This window comes from Pinus tabuliformis, chromosome 1_1 (genome assembly GCF_031772625.1).
Source record: "Pinus tabuliformis cultivar Carrire ecotype Pingquan chromosome 1_1, CPIR1, whole genome shotgun sequence".
NCBI classification, from domain to species: Eukaryota; Viridiplantae; Streptophyta; class Pinopsida; order Pinales; family Pinaceae; genus Pinus; species Pinus tabuliformis.
In genome coordinates this window covers 884,274,780-884,292,587 of record NC_142297.1, presented here as the reverse complement: position 1 = coordinate 884,292,587, position 17,808 = coordinate 884,274,780, and positions in this window count along the sequence as shown.

The following is a 17,808-nucleotide window of genomic DNA, read 5'->3' as shown; positions in this document are numbered from 1 at the left end:
GCGTCCAAAACCATGTGCAAAAAATCATGCACAAAACCATAGGTAGGTCTGCCCAACCTAATATAGGGTCCAAAAAACAAAATTTTCTGGGACGTTGCCTCAGACCCCATAGAGTGGGGTTACCTGCAGCCCTAAAACTCCCTGTGACTCCCCCTGCTACGCAATCGATGCAACGAAGGTGGGGCTCTACCCCCCTTCTAACCCCCCGGTTAGCTACGTGGGCTAGTCGTGGAAAGAATATAACACAACCCAACATTCCTAGCAGATATCTACTTTACCTTTAAGAATGAATGTAGCTATTCTAGTCTTCATGTTCTTTGAGTAATCGTGTAATCTGAAGAAATTATTCATTCCAAGCAACCATGATTTTGCATCCGGTGATTTCTTCATCTCTCCATCAAATTTAGATGGCTTTTCTTTCTTAAACTCATGCGAAAAATATCCCTTATCACTCCTACTATAAGGATGGTAATGATGACGATCATAGTGCCTGTTAGAACTAGAACTAGAATAGCACCTATGTCTATCACCTCTCCTATTTGGAGTGTCCAATAACTTTCCATATCTGATCATGTCATCTCTATCTGACCTATACCCACCAGGATACCTACTACCATATGCCCCATTAGTTTTTTCCTCTTGTCCATGACTGATCCAAAGTGGCTCCTATTGTTGCAATTCTAGCAAACTCTGAAGAATGACTACATTAACCTCTTCTTGTTTCTCCTGTGCCTGTATGATTCTATCATTGTCTGCTTTGCAAAGCCTTATTTTTTCCTTCAAGCTTCTCAATGTGTCTGCTAATTCAGAAGAATTCCCAACACCACACTGGTCATCTGATCCATAAGGAGAATCTGATTAACTGTAGTCTACAATTCTACTAGTCATCTTGATCTCTTTCCTGCAAGGCATCTTATGTTAGTGATCTGAAATGGGGCGCTAAAGGCTTCTTGTATTATTACAAGAACCTCTCCCACTCCAAAGCTTAAACAATTTCCAAGATCTATGCTTATGATTGACAATTTGCGGAATTAAAGGACTTGAAATAGGTGTATGCTTTTGTTTGCCTTTAACTGTTAAGTGCTTATGTTCGTTTGCTTAAATTGATATGAAATGCATATAACAGTAAATAAAGCAGCAAATAAGAAAACCACATAAGGCAACAATATAATATGGAGTTCACCCTGATATCTTGGGCTATGTCTCCTTGAGATCTAATCAACTCAATTAGGCTCTTTGGGATTATGGCTTAAATTCTTTTACATGTTCCACGCTCAACTCCATAGGTTTACAACTATACCTATGGGCTTAGAATACATCTTACCCCTAGCCGTCCTTACGTTGCAGACAGATCTAGGCTTCTCTGGATTAGACTCCTTCAATTAGTGCTTTGAGCTATCTTGAACTCTAGCTTGCACCAACTCCCTCAGAATTCTATTAACTGTCTTTGGAACTCCTTCTTCTATCTTCAACACACTTTGGACATCAACAATAGCTTGATCATTTGATCTCTTTGCTATTCTACAACTTCACTAAAACATCATGGCTCTTAGAAGTCTACTTTGAGCTCTCTGGCTCTGCGGATCTACCTCCAACCTCTAGTGGCTTTGCCTCTGTCAAGCACTCTAGCTCCGTGGCTCTAGTGGCTATCCTCTGTCCCCCTCAGCATCTCTAGGTTCATCGCATTTTATAACACGTTCTGTTACCACAATCGCTTAAAGCATGGAAACTGACTGTCCGTCTCTTTGCCTCCTTTTGTGTTTTAATTCGTGTTTTCATGACACGTTCTATTCATCATTTCCTTATGGTGGGGAACAATGATGTTTGAATTAGAAATGGTTTCATAATTGAAAAGGAACCGGCGGGCGCGGGCAACCCGATCGTTTGGCCTTCCTTCTGCCTTAATCCCGAAATAGACACATAACAGAATACACAGGAAAAACTCACAAAAACACATCATGAGCCTTTAAGCTGGAACTCAAATAGAATTCAATCACATCTATAATCCTCTCGGGTCCATCCTTTCATCACATATCGCAAATCGCTTGGCCCAATGCTCCCCTTTGCATTATTGCGATCCGATCTCTGATCTTCGATTTTTCTGATCGGCCCTATCGGACCATCGGTATATCGTTGTTTTGGAATATTGGCAATCGCTGCTTCCATGGTTCGCAGCCCTTAAGATTTACCAATCAGCGATCTCCAATCAAATCCTGACCTTTGATTCCTTTTCCGATCCAACGGCTCGAAGTGCTCATCGCAATCGGCCTATTGCATATCGCAATGCCCTTGGCCTTTGGTTAAAACATCATGACTTAATCTTGTCCATCGATTTTCCGTTTAATCCGAAGGTTCGCACAAAACCCGAAACAACAACTAGTCTTCTTAATCTCCACCGTTGATCTACGATCTCTAATCTGACAGCTGACAGTCTTTTCGGGTGACCCACTTGCGCGGAGATTACCCGCCTAAAAAGTGGTTTTCTTTCTCTTGTGGCCTGCTACGTTTCGGCCAGTGTATGGAATCGGGTTCAACCCTTCCAATACCATTTACCACCTGGAGCCTACCTGAAATACCGTTTACCACCTTCCTTCCAGAACTCAAAAGGTTTTAGCTCGTTTTATATAAATTCTTCGGATCTGCCTAACTGAGACTGCCCATGTGCAATTCAATGTAAAACGTGCTTTATAAGGTTTAGCACTTAACAAAGTTTTTTAGCGCATAAGGCTAATATTAACCCTTAGGCCAAATTTAATAAGAAATGCCTCCTTTTCTAAGGACTTTGGGCAAATATTCTTTTTACAATAACTCCTTCGTCCGGAGTTTGTTTTGGCCTGTTCAAATTGCATTGGATTCATAATGAAACAATCTACGAAATGAGAATATTTTCAAAATCATCCAATGACTTTAATTTTTCCTCTGTGAGGAAAATTCATAGACTTAGAAGTCTATGTTAGATCCATTTTGGATTAGTTAGCTAAACCAAATCACAAACAAACCAACATACCTTAGCATAATTTGGGGAGGATATCTCATATGCAAAGTCAACCAATCATTGTAACACATGCATAAACATAATCATAACAACATGTAAATATGTAACATAGATATAAAACAAAATATGAACATCATTCCCACCATGGTCCGTTCATCAATGCAAGACAACATCAATCACATATCATGACCTCATGCATGACAACAACAACCATACCAATGTACACTTGACAATACATAAGAACTTGACATGCATGCATAATGGATAACCAATCATACACTCATGACGACACATCCCACAACAACACCACTAACCTTCACATGGTGACATCACTACAACTATGACCAACACCATGCATATGCAAAAAGCACATAGACCACAAGCATAAGGAACACATATTCAATCGACATGAATGCATGACCAATTCACCACCCATCCAGTCTGAGGGGTGAACCATGCTTTGATACCACTATGTAACACCCTCCTCCCACATCTACCGAAGTAAGCAGCCAACTAGGGTAAACATGTGACAAAGAGTTACTATGATATGATTCAAATCCTTATGTGTTAGTTAAGGAATTGGAAATGACAAAACACAACAACACAGACCTTCTAGACCTACTGGAGAACCCCCATGAGTCATTCAAACCTTCCAGGTGACTAGCCCATGAGACAAACTAATTGTTTACTACATTAATCCCCCAATCACTCCCATGACATAGGCATGAGTGCAACTGGGAACCTCCAGTTTCTCCCACAACATGGGTATGCTTACGACTGGGGACTTTCCTAAACAGTTTTGTGCCTATGACTTTAAATTTTATGCCACGTTTTCGGGACGAGGACTTAGGGCACTCCCCATAACTCCATGACACTTCCAAAAATGAAATATAATAGTAGAATAATGATACAAATGTAATTACTTGGAGAAGGACTTGACTGGACCCCTACTAGCCATGATAGGCATTTCGTCAAACATGTCACAAATATGTATTCTATAGGTTTAAAAAGCATATGTAAACATATGGGTATCATAATTATATGAGAATCACTAATAAGCATTGATGCCTCATCACAATAACTGCATTACCATCTATTAAGTCAGATATTCATTGTACATTTATTGAATAACCAAAACATGATAACATTCATACATTTTCACTGTCATAAAACTCATTCATAACCAGCATATAACCAATAGAAATATCAAGGATATAACAACCATATAAGTCACATATAAACAAGTATATTTACCCATAAAATACCAAGGAGAAAGAGAGCTCTTATTGATGATTTCAGAAGCCAACCAGGTAGAGGACTTCCATGAACCACCCGACTGTAGACTAGGTTGAACCAAATATTCCTTTCGTCCAGTCACCCCCGTGCCACATTCCAAGCATGAATGTTGGATCTCATAAAAAAAATCAATCAAAACCATCTAGGGCTTCCAGAGGAAAAACCAGCTAAACCTCATCCAGTGATTCCACCTCATGGTTGGACATCACTAACCATCACCAAATTGGTCTCAACCCAAGTTGTCCAAGGCTCTAGAGCATTGTTTCCAGCCAAGGCTCGAAGACTAGTAAATCAACCCATAGTTGTTGTCAGGCTCTAGAGCATTTGTCCAACCAAGCCTCCAGGCATAGTAACTCAACTCACCAAGGGCTCTAGATCGTTTGTATAACCAAGTCACCAAGACTAGTAATTCAACCCAAGCTAGTATAGGTCTCCAGAATGTTTGTCCAACCAAGGTTGTAGGAACTAGTAACTCAATCCAAAACTAATGGAACATGAGAACCAACTAGAAAACAAAAGGAAATGAACCCATAACACCATGGCTATCCAGAAAATAGTAAGGCTAGGAAAATATGCTATCAATTTAGGCAATCCTCCATACCAATGATAGATCATAGACAAGAAACCAAATGCATATTCCATGCATGCCAAAACTAGTGAGGAAAACATACATGCAACTTGGTACCTACAAGTAAAAACGTTGTATCTGCTGATCTTGATGTACTCTTGTGATTTACTTCTCTTCCTTTTCCTTCTTGCTCCAAAACTCCAAGTATGTCACACTCCTCCAAGAGTTCTCCAAGAAAACTATAAGTATCCAAGAGGATGAGAGAGAGAGAATAGAGAGAGAGAGCTCTAAAAATGAACTGACAAAAGGTTACAAACTGATCCTCAAAAGACTTTTTATTAATGAGACCTCTGTTTTCTTCAATTTTCCATTATTTTCCTTCATTTTCCTCATCACATGCAACCTTTCACCTTTCACCTTCCTTTATTACAAATTTCCATTATTTTCATAAATAAAATGCCAATAAATTCCTCATATCTTTCCAAAGCCTTTGCCATTGCCTTTGCCAATTTCCTTAGCCATTAATTAATCACAAGTGATCCCCATCAATGTTAGTGTGAAATTTCTTGGAAGGTGTACCAAAAATAAGTCACTAGGTGACGCTTGACCCTAACAAAAATTTGTGGCTGCTTATGCTTCAAATCTTCAATAAAGCTAGAAAAACCTGCAACAAAAAGGCATATACGATCCAAAATAACAAACAACAATGTATATATTCAATCTAATAAACCAGATGGAAAGAATTTTAAAATGAATAAATATTTTATTGATAACACCTGGTGAAAGAGATCTACAAAAAGGGTCTGCAAACCCCCCTCCGTGGGATGGGTCCTTTGATGTCTTTGATGCTTTAGTAATCAATTCTCTCTCTCAATGTGTGAAAAACAGAAAACAATGTGGAGAACTCAAATGGGAACTCAAGAAAAAGAGATGATGATACTGATCATGGTGAAGAATTAATGGAAAACCCTCCTATTTATAGCAAAGTATTGAGTTAATCCTAAAAATGGACAATAATAAAATAATAATGACCGAATCAAGATCTAACCATTAGAAATACTTCAGTGTATTTTTTGGAGAGGGAAAATATATTCAAAATGGTCAAATATCTTTACTTAGAAATAATTAACAAATAAAATGATTTATTAATTATTTCACGAGGATTAAGAATGATGTGAAATTGAAATAAATATTAAACAATGATTTAACAATTATTTCAATAATAGAATTAAGGAATAATAAATAAATAGTGATTTATTTAATTATTCCTAGGGGATTTAGTCAAATGTAACAAGGAATAATTATCAAACAATTATTTAATAATTATCTTTAGAGAAAATTAAATAAATAATGATTTATCTAATTATTCTCATGGGGTTTTAAATTTTAATCAAAAAATAATTTAATAAAAATTGTTTACTAAATTATTTCCCATGGTGAAAGTGATTTTACTATGGAAAAATTAATCCTACATGGTGTATTTCAATCCACCTAGTTAGAAATGGCTAGGTGATCATTTTGTGGTGATAACAGATTTCCCCCCAACATATGAGTGTTAGGAACAAATCATATGAATAAAATGAGGTGTAGGGTACAATTTGACAAGGCACCAAAGGGGGGAGAGAGAGAGAGAGAGAGAGAGAGAGAGAGAGAGAGAGAGAGAGAACTGAAGCAATGCAAGGGAGGACAAAAATGGAGGGGGCAAGACATACTAAACTAAAAAATGTCTCTTTTTTATTTTGGAGTACATGGTCTCAAATGAGGCGAGGGAGCCATACTCATCAAGATAACTACGTACAAAGAATAATGGTGATCCCAACAATGTGGGACTTAGCTACAAAGTACATGATACATGATATGTTGGCATCAATGGAGAAAATAATACAATGAATTCCATATAAATAATGCACCTTGAAATACATAGGCCAGGACTAAATAAATATCATTTGAGTACATGAGACGTAATGATCCTCAATATGACATGGTGAGGGAGGATCACAACTAAGGAAGCCTTGCTAAATAGGAAAGGGCTCTAAAGATCTAAATGGATCATTTGAAGGAGACATGCATGTTGTGGGCGCTACAAATGATTGAAACCAAACCCATCACATCTGTGGAACTGCATTTGATATTGGATCAACATATGTGGTCATCCGAGAATGTGGGGGAATACTCAAAGGGCTACCCCCTCATGAGGTCTGAAACATATCACACACACCCAAGAATCATTGGTACAATCGTCTAGATCAGCAAACCATCAAGTGTACGATTTTCAATTGTGCGATAAGGAGTTGTCGTCGAGCATGTGAGAAACAACGAAGTCAAAGGGAAATGTTGATTCCCTTTACTTGACCCTATGCACCGAAAAAAGATGAAATCTAGAACCAAGGTACTCTGCCCTCTAGACCACACTTCTGGCATAAATGTTCTTAAGTCAACAAAAGATGGCCCACCAGAGTTAAGGCAATGAGGAATCCTTAACAAAAGCATGAGGTAGCATAGTAGAGTGACTAATGGACTAACACCAGGGATGATGATGGAAGGCAATACAATGAGTGGCAGACTGACAACTTCCTTTTTAAGAGCATGATATGTATGGTTGACCTGGAAGTGACTGACTCGATTCTGAAGGAGATGGTCAATGACTCAAATAGGGGATTTTCAAAGACAAAGCAGTATAGATGGAGGCCAAATCATAAAACACTGGGATGTATGTGACACAACGATGTATGTAATACTATAATTGTACTCAATGGGAATCGGTATAGACTCCATAGATGAGAGGGTGATTCATCTTAGATGCTCTGAACAAGGGTGACTCGATGATGTTGCCACATGGGGGAGGCCTAGAGGGGACCATAAAAAACATGAGTAGATAATGGTTACTCATGAAGAAAATCGACACATGAGTCAAAAAGTACCAAGGTAAAGTGGTACCAAAGTACATGCGACTTATATGAGGAAATTCGGTTTTAATTGGCAGCAAAGTGAGACCTCATGGAAAAAATAGCTTCCTAGTGAACTGAAAAATTACCAAAAACAAAGGGAGACCCATTATAGAACTTGGTGAGATATTTCCAAAGGTGCTAAAGTTTCGTCAAATGGAGCTATGGCTTGGTCACAGTGGATAACGAAAAAACTAGGGTTTTCCCTATAAAAGGGCTTTTTCCCCCAAATCCAATTCATTTGCATAGTGAGTTGTTGGAGAAATTGGAGAGGAGGAGAAGGCCCTAAATCTTATGGATATTGTAGCAAACAAACTGATTGTCGGAATTAGGATCTATAAGTTGGAAGTAGATGGCCTAATCTTACTCATCATTTTTGGTGGATTAGATATTCAGATTATGGATTCAGCACTCTGGCGGAATCCCTTGCTCTTATTCACGGTTGGATCACACTTATTGGGCCCCGATATGCATTCTGGAATGCATAAATTTTCTTAAGAAGTGCATCCAGCATAGTTTTGAAGGGAAAAACTCTATTTTGGGCTTAGAGGAAGAGTGGGATGAGGAGCCTTTGTGGTCCTGAAGTTTTGTACCCATGATATGTGCTTTTGAATATGAACCGACAAAATATAATGGCATGCTGCAAGTATGGAAGAGCTAATAGTGTCATGGGGAGAAAGAGATTTGGAGACCATTCATTCTGAGATTTAAGGGAATCAAGTAGTGAGAGGGATTTTGGCATGGTATGTCGTGCTAAACTTCTTGGAGAACCATTTGATGAGGGTTGGTGAGCCCTTGCCCTCGAGGATTGCGAGCTACTAGGACCCAGATCAGGAGGCCTTTGTAATACAGGGACATAAGATCGAGATCATGATCCAGGATATATATTTTCTGATAGGATTCCCCCGCCCCCGGGGGTAGTGGGGGAGATACATCTAGTGCTACCTCGTGGGAGACATATAGGTGAGTTTGTTCATCGTCACTGTGTGCCGAGTGTTCATGTAAACGGAACGACCATTCAGATCAGTGACCTTGAGAGGCTTGAGACATGAGATACAACCATATCAGTGTTACGGATCTTGGGTAGTCATGCCTTCCATCACATCACTGGAAGGCAGATGATGATGGTGGAGAGTGTGTTGGCAGCGACATACTATGGTTGGGCCCAGATGATGTTGTTGTTGTTGAAATGACGGTTGAAACTATGCAGGCGGAGGACCAATGATAATTGTTCTTTTGGGATAGTGTTATGCTCATTCTTCTTTGAGAAGATCCTGACTATCTATCCTCATGTACAGATCCGTGATGGGGGCCCACAGGAGCCTATGATGCACCATTGGGGGCAACTACTACAACGAGGTGGAGGAGGGGGAGTCCGAAGAGTGTTTCGACTTAAGTTTCTTTCTCATTAGGACCAGATGTCATTGTACATAGATGATTATCCATATAGTGGAATGAACTATCAAGGGGATCCTAACTTACCACTTCCAGCTGGATGAACATGGGGTCCAAATGGTAACTGAAATTTTCTATATATGTGTTGCATTTATGGTTTAAGAAATATGTGTATGTGGGACTGATTTCTAAACTTTTTTGTATGCAAATATAGCACTGGTGAGGCCGGCAGGATAAATGGGATGAGTCGCACCGTCTAGGGATGCAGATCAGGGTGGGTCCACATCACAATAGAGATCACGTAGTGATGCTCTATTGGAGGATCTTAGATGCAGATTCAACATGCTACTAACTAGGGTGACAGAGTGCAGGTTACATGAGTTACAAGATCAGTATAAAGATGAGTGCACTAGTCTTCCCTCAGAGTGGTGAGGAATCATGCAACACATTGTTATGGCCGGTCAAGTAGTACGAGACTTACGAGCTGGTGGGATGGAACCATTGGCTCGAGAGCCTCTAGATGATAGTGTTTAGGCATAGGGACATCTGGGTATCCATTTTTGTTTTGTGATAACATGTGAATGATCATGTTGGATGTATTTAGAGTAGTGGATGCAAAACACTATGTGTTGGATATTATGATACATCATTATGGTTATGCATATTTTTGTGACGATTTTGGTTCACCATCTATTTATGCTATGGATGTCTTCTTGTATATGCATGTGATAAATGTCAATCTAGAATATTATTGGCAATGGTATTTACATAGTGATTTTGGGCTCTAGGAACATGAGTGAATGTAATGGATTCAAATTCACATGCCAAAAGCTTATCTCGTAGATATTTTCTAAATAGGACAAGATTATGCACATGATAAACATCGTTCAATTACATGACAAGTAGCAAGGAATCAAGACAAACATGAATGTGAAGGATGAAACGATTAAGGGAATTGGCTAATAAACTTATCACATCGTATGCATCCTGGTTATTGGTGGCTGATCCAATGCAGACGCCACTGGAGTGGACTAACAAATGCAAGGGGTTGAAAATGGCCCAAGCTACTGAGGCTAGATTCCTGGGGAAGCAACTCACACCATTGGCATAACCGATATAAGGTGTGGATGATGGATCCATCTAAAATATGCAATAAGACAATGAATAAGATGGTGGGGGATATAAGCTACCTAAATGCAAGAAGAAAAAAAGATACATGCATTTCAATGTGAAATTCTATGGGCAGAATTTCTTGAGGTAGAGTACATTGTGAGGGTTGGGAAGGATTTTTCCTTCTGGACCCTCTAAAAGGTATGCTCGATGTAGGGTCGTAGACATAATGGTTCAAAATTTTCGTGCCCCATGATATCATGAGCTCGGTCATAAATGAGAACAAGGTCACATTCATGGAAGGTATGAGGGTGGAATTTTCATTCATATTGAGCGTTGGTTTGCTTTTTGGCCACTTCAATGGTTTGCAATGCAACATGACAGTCTTCATTGGTGCACTTAAGCATGAGAATTTGTTTTTCTAGAGGTTGGGTGTCTGGGAGGAGTTCAACGACAAGGTGAAGGGAGGGGATTTCACACTATATTGGTAAGATTGCCTCCTCTTCAAAAATGAGGTGGAAAGGAGTGAACTAGGTGACGGTCTTGATAGAAGTTCTATAGGCCCACAAACCAGGGAAGAGCATTATATGTCAGTTCGTCTTGTGTTTATTATCATCCATTGAAGCGTAGTCTTAAGGATTTTTTTGACAACTTCAACATGGCCATTCCCTTGGGGGTAATAAGATGATGAATATTGGTGTTTGAAACCCAACAGAGAGGATAGCTCACGCCATATCTCATCTTCAAAGTGTAGGCCATGGTTGAATACCAATTGTTTCAAAACCCCAAATTGAGCGATAACATGGTTAAAGAAAAAGAGGATAGCAGTAGTAACAATTTTATTGAACATTGGGATGGCTTCAACCCACTTGGTGAAATAGTTGACGACCATGATAATATACTTATGGTTATTTGTAGATAGGGGTTGACACACCATAAAGTCAATAGCCCATTTACAGAAAGGACCGGCTGTGATGACAGGATGGAGGGGAGTAGGTTGAGCTCGTGCCTTAGGGGTGTATAACTTGTAATTGGCACAGTGTTTCACTGCTCCAATGCAATCGCTAAAGACAGAAGGCCAAAATTAACCGACGCGCATGATTTTCTGGCAGTGGACATTTCAGAGAGGTGACCACCGCAAGAGACACTGTGGCAGGCATTGATAACATGGTCAACTTTAGCATGGGTGAGACAACGATGAAGGATAGTGTTGACGTCATGACGATAAAGATTGTCACCAATGAGGAGGTAGTGAGGGGATTGATGTCGAATATGTTGTCGATCATCACGAGTGAGGTGCGGGGGTGAATTTATGGGTTCGCAGATAATTTAGGATGTCACCATACCAAGGATCATCCAAAGTAATGGAGAAAAAGTGTTCATCTGGAATATCATCATTTACCGGTGGATCAGCTGCACTAGTGGGAAATTCAGAAATGAATTTAGAAAGGCTAAATATTTCTTACTTTTGGGTGTGAAAAAATCGAGATCAAATTCTTGAATGATAACAATCCAACTGGCATACTTCCCTTTAATGATCTTTTGACTCAACAGGAAAGCCATGGGGTTGGAATTGGTCACAACTTTGGTGGTACACATAAGGATATAATGACGAAGATTATGAACAGAGAACACAACAACTAGCACCAACGTTTCATCATGTGAATAGAACACAGGGGGACCATTAAGGTTCTTACTGACATAATATATGATATGCTCATTTTTGTGAAAATATTCTTGGAGTAGGACGCCAATGACCGAATAGGAAGATGCAGAGATATATAAGGGTAAATCCCTCCCAAAGTTAGGCGGACTAATCAAGGGAGTAGAAGTGAGATAAAATTTGATGGCATCGAAATAATTATCAGTTTGGTCATCCCAAACAAATGGAATGTTAGATCAAAGGATTCTAAGAAACCCATGCACCATGGTCGCATAGTCATGGACAAACCTACCAAGAAAGTTATCTTTTCCTTGGAAGCTTTGTAACTAGAAAAGGGTACAAGAAGGAGGAAGTTCAAGAATGGCTTGAACTTTGAGAGGGTTAAGAGTGATACCATCTTTGGACACAATGAAACCCAAAAGGCAGCCAGTAGGAATGAAAAAGACACATTTAAGGGGATTGAGGTGAATATTATACTTGCGACATCGAAGAAAGACAATAATAAAATCATGAAGGTGCTGTGATCAAAGTTTGGAATGAGAGGTGAGATTTCCTAGATATGCAAGGATAATATTAGTCAGGTCATGAAAACAATAGGACATGGCATGCTGAAAAGTGGCCCCAACATTATTTAAACTGAAAGGAATGAATTTATAAGAGAAAGATCCCCATGGACTAGTGAAGGAACTTTTAAGATAATCGACATAACATATACGTATCTGGTTATATCCAAAGAAACCATCCATAAAGGGGAGAACCTCATTCTCCACACACTCATCCACGACCTAGTATATAAAGGGTGTGGGAAAGTTTTCTTTGGGACAAGATTTGTTCAGATCACAAAAGTTTGTGTAGACAAAAATTTTGCCTTATTTCTTAAGAACAAGAACATGATTGGACATCCATGTGGTGTATTCAATGGGATAGATGAAACCAACCTGCTTGAGCTTATCCATTTCAACTTTGATAGCTTCACGTTTTGAAGGATCGATAGGCCTTTTCTTTTCGCAGACAGGGATGGCATCGAGCCAAGTGTCGATGTGATGTTCAACAATGGCAGGATCAAGTCTGTGAATTTCAAAATAAGACTAGGAGAAAACACCATAGAATTATTTTAATAACTTGTGGTAAGCATCAATTTCTTCCAGGGTGAATTGTGTCCCCAAGATATTTTCTTTGATCCCTGGTTTATTAGAAATGTTAATTTTGATGGTAGGAGAAATGTTGGCCATATTTCCTTCATGAAAATAATTTGGTGTGGGAATGGGATTTTTAAACGAATCAACTTCACTTTGAATGAAGTCTTTTTACTCCAAAGAATATTGGTCATGGGTTTCTTGTGGAAGGAAGTATGCATAATGGTGCATATCATTCCAAGGATAATCAAGGGTGGTCAGGGATTCCATGATGTCTTCATTAGAATGGAAGATGGGGGTAATGGAGGAAGAGAGACCACATGATGAATAAGAGATACCTGAGGCATCCTCATGAGAGACAAGGTTCAAATATGCATCATCAAGGTTCAGAGACATATGACTAGTAGATGGGACATCTACCAATGTTGAGACCAAAGTGTTGATCAAATAATGTTCAACAGAATCACAATAGGGAACTTCAAAGGAGTCCCAATACATTGATCTCATGGACGACTACACGTAGAGAATAGGAGCAATACTATCTGTCATCTCAACATCATGGGGAGGAATCATGATGGGTGGTTGAGAGACCTACTTCTATGGTATAAGAGGGGGACTAGAACCTACGAGTAGATGAGAGGTGGATTCACTAAGAGAAGCCTCTAATTCACAAAGCACTTGAAGTGTATCATGAAAATATTTTAGATGGGGACAATAGTGTGAAGAATGGCCATAATTATCACATAAAGAATAGGGGTGATTAGTGCATAATGATCTATTCTTCTTAGATAAATCAGGTAAGGTGACATGGACCTCAGGAATGTTATAATCAGAGAAGGTATTAGAGGAAACATTCTTGATATGTGGGAGTTCAGGAAAATTATTGATGGCATGATTAATAACATCACCCATCACCCAATTATTTGGTGGCTTAAGAGAAGCTGGAGTTGTTTGGGGTGCATTGTCTTTGGTTCCCTTTTTATGGGCTTTCCTCCCCTCACCATATGCTTTCACAAAAGGAGTAGGTTCCTGTTGAGGTTTCTATGGAATTGAAGAAAAGGAAGGGTAGGAACATTAGGTTGAACTGGGGTCAATGTAGTGTAAGGTTTGAGTTTATTTGGGGGAGTGTTTGTGGGATGATCAATGTACCAGACTGGGATCCCCAAGGTAATGTTAGGTAAACTCAATGTAGACATGACAGGTGTAGAATAAACTCCAGGGAGTGGAAATAAAAATGGTATCTGAACAGAAGGGTAATGACTTGGGGGAACTGCTCCAAGATGTTTAAGACCTGGGGGAATGGTTTTGGGCTGAAAGGGATTAGGTGAGATACTAGCAGAAAGAAATGGTCCTTGAGGAGTAGTACCGGAAGGCTGGGTTGAGTTAGGAACAACATGTTGCAAAGGTGTTGGTTGTTGTAAAGGTGTACTGGACTGCTTGTGAGTAGCCCATGACACTTGAAGCATGCAAACAATGGATTAGATAAGTTCAGAAGGAGTAGGTGGTGGACCATAATAATAACCAAGTAAGGTGGAATCTTTATAAACTCTAAGAGTGACATTGGCGAGGGACGACATAGCCTTATTGTCATTTATTGATGAGATATTGGACTGAGGTGAAGGCTGATATTTGGGATCATAGTAGATCAGTTGATTGATTGTGACAATATTTCCATTATGAGGGAAGCACATCTTACAGTGAAACGCATAAGCAATAGATGACATAACATAGGTATAACTACGACCCAAAAGGATGTTGTAATCTAATGGGGCATCAATGACTTTGATGTCAATAGAGATAGTCTTGCCGATAAAATTTATAGGACAATTGCGATATAATCCAAGGGTCTCTGAGGGATTATTGTCCCAAGAACGGAGAGTGACGGTGGATGGGGATAGGTCCCGGGAACCAAGTCACTTCCAAACACTAGTAGTCATCAAACAGGCAGAGGCACCTTCATTTATGATACACCGCTAGACAATGGCATTTCTTACGGAGAATGGTATTTTGAATGCGATGGATGAAGGTATGGGAGGATGTTATGACTTGTTAATGTCACAGCCAATGATACAATCATCATGGAAATTCACAACACCCAAAGAAGAGAGTAGAGTGTTTCGTTGGGATGGGCATATCTGGAGGACTTCCAGCGTTGACATGGTAGCAGGAGATTACGCCAACTCATCTACTATTGTATAGGTATTGGCAGCTTTAGTAGAACTAGTGTTTCGACATAATGGACCTTTGGGGGTCTTAAGGATAGCCTCTACCTTAGGTGGAGGGATCTGTAAGGTACCATTAGATGTTGATAGAGGCTTATTGGAAACTTGGGGTTGGGACTCAATTGCTGACTTAGCGGGTGGCTTGTCATATTGGTGTGATCAAGTCTGGAGGTTGATTTGTTTTGTATGGACCTCGTTAGAATTCATCATAAGAATATGAAACTCATTATGACTAGATGGTGGAGGTGTTGGAGTTGTAATACCTTGTGTAGGTTTAACAACAATATATCCTTGGTGAGGAAAAGGATCGGTAAGCACAACCAGTTGAGATGAAGCAGGAGGAGGAGGAGCAACTATGGTTTGTGGTCCTCTATAAGTAGCTACTTGAGCTTCCCATGCTTGACACATATAAGGTAAAAGGGGGCACTAATGAGTATAATGGACATATACTCCACAACAAGAACAAATTTTGTTTGTACGAAGACCCTTGTTTTGCTTGGATTGGCGCCATGTTGTTGGGTTGTGGGATTAGGTTGGTTTCCCTAAGTTGCATTAGGTGGTGGACCCTCGATATCTTGATTACCTTGAGATTTTTGGTTCTGATTACCTTTACCCTTGTTCCTTTTCTTGGTTTTAGGGGGATTGTTCGTGCTCTGCTAAACATACACTTGACCTTGTGGAGGAGGTTGTTTCTGTGGAAGAGGCAGAGGAGGCATGAGGGGCTGGGGCAATAGTGTCGATGGGGCTAGACCACTAGGTGGTGCATACAAATAATAAGGAGATGGGGAACATTAGGATGAATAGGTGGAGAAATAGCGGGCCTTGGAATTTTTTGATGCGATGGGGATATGCATATGACATGTTGGGACCTAGATAAGAGTTTCCATGTGAAACATGGGGGAGGGATAGATGTAAGAGGAATAGGTCCCTCCGTGAGGTTGACCATAACTCATCGAAGGTGGAGAATATGGTTGAATTTGAGGGTGTGAAATGATTCCAATGATACCATAAATGGAATGAGATGCCCCTGGTGCATTAGTAGCACTAGGCTGAGGCGGATCGGGGATGAAAATATAAAGATAACCTGACTGGGTGTAGATCAGATGAAATTTCAAGGCTTCTTGGAGCGCATCTTCCTTAGATTGAGGGAAGTGAGAAGTGACATATTTATCAATGGGAGCCAAAATTAATCTAAGGAACCAATCCATATAGAATTTTGATGGAAAGAAGTTAATAATTCTATACCAGTGTAATAATGGAGAGGTAACTGGAAATAGACAAGAAAAGCTTTGGAAAGAGTTGCAAAAATGGAATGAGTGGCTCGAGGTTGATCGACATACCACTTAGCAGCAGGTCCAGTAAGAGTGCGTTGGAACATATGAAAACAAATGGAGTCTTCAATGATAGAATTGGATGAACACCACATATGGAATGAGAGAAAATGATTTGTGGGATCTTCTCCAGGATTACCTTCAAACTTTGGGATGGCAGAAGGAAGTTTAGTAGGCATAGCTGACCAATTAGCATCATGGAGAAGAGGATCGTTGATGAGTTGGCTAAAATTAGGGAGACTCAAACTAGCCATAAAAGGAAGCAATGGAGGAGGAGTGACCATACCAATGGAGGTTCCTCTTGTAGCGTTACCCTGGTTGGTACCCAGGTTACCACCTTGGTTTCTTGCACCCATGTTTATGCCTGAAATGGTGATGGTATGGGGTTGAGAAGACATTGAATCAAAGGAGGGACTGGAAGAATTAGTAGAACTAGAGTTATAATGATGACTTGATGGAGGACTAGGAGGATGAACTCTAACTTGACGGGGAGGAGTAATGAAGGCCTCGAATTCTCCATGAAAAATGCATAGGGGGCACAATGATGTCAAGACAATGATGACTCTAAGGTATAAAGGGTGATGATAGGAGTAAAAGAGAAACAAACAACAAAAAAACACCTAGTGTAATGGTGTCAAGTGTTAACTAACTATATTAATGATGTTACTCCAATACAAGAAAATGTGTCCTATCAAAGAAAATACCTATAGTTTATAGGTGGTATATATCCTCAAACAATCTTAAATCTACTATTTCATATGGCCTTTCAAATAAATTCTTACTTGACAGAATCTCATCCCCGCAAAAAGAGTTGTCTAGAGAAAGGTAGGGTAGAGAACCAACTGCTTCCGATAGCCATTCCTATAGGGTCTTTTCCTAAGATTTGTCACTATGGTTACCTTTGTCCCATGAGGGGGGTCAAGTCTTGAGCTTCTTGGTGATTATCCAATGCATAGGATTCTCTGCCATGAGTTGGGTAGCCCCAAGGAGAATAGGTCACATGATGACCTAGCCTAACCCCCTATGAATCAAGTTTCTGATGCACTCTGACTTTGGACCGTGGGAAGGTGAAGGATTTTAAGCTCCCTAATATGTCAACTTTTATGTCTCAATATAAGTGACCGATGGGTGTTATTGGAAGCTTATC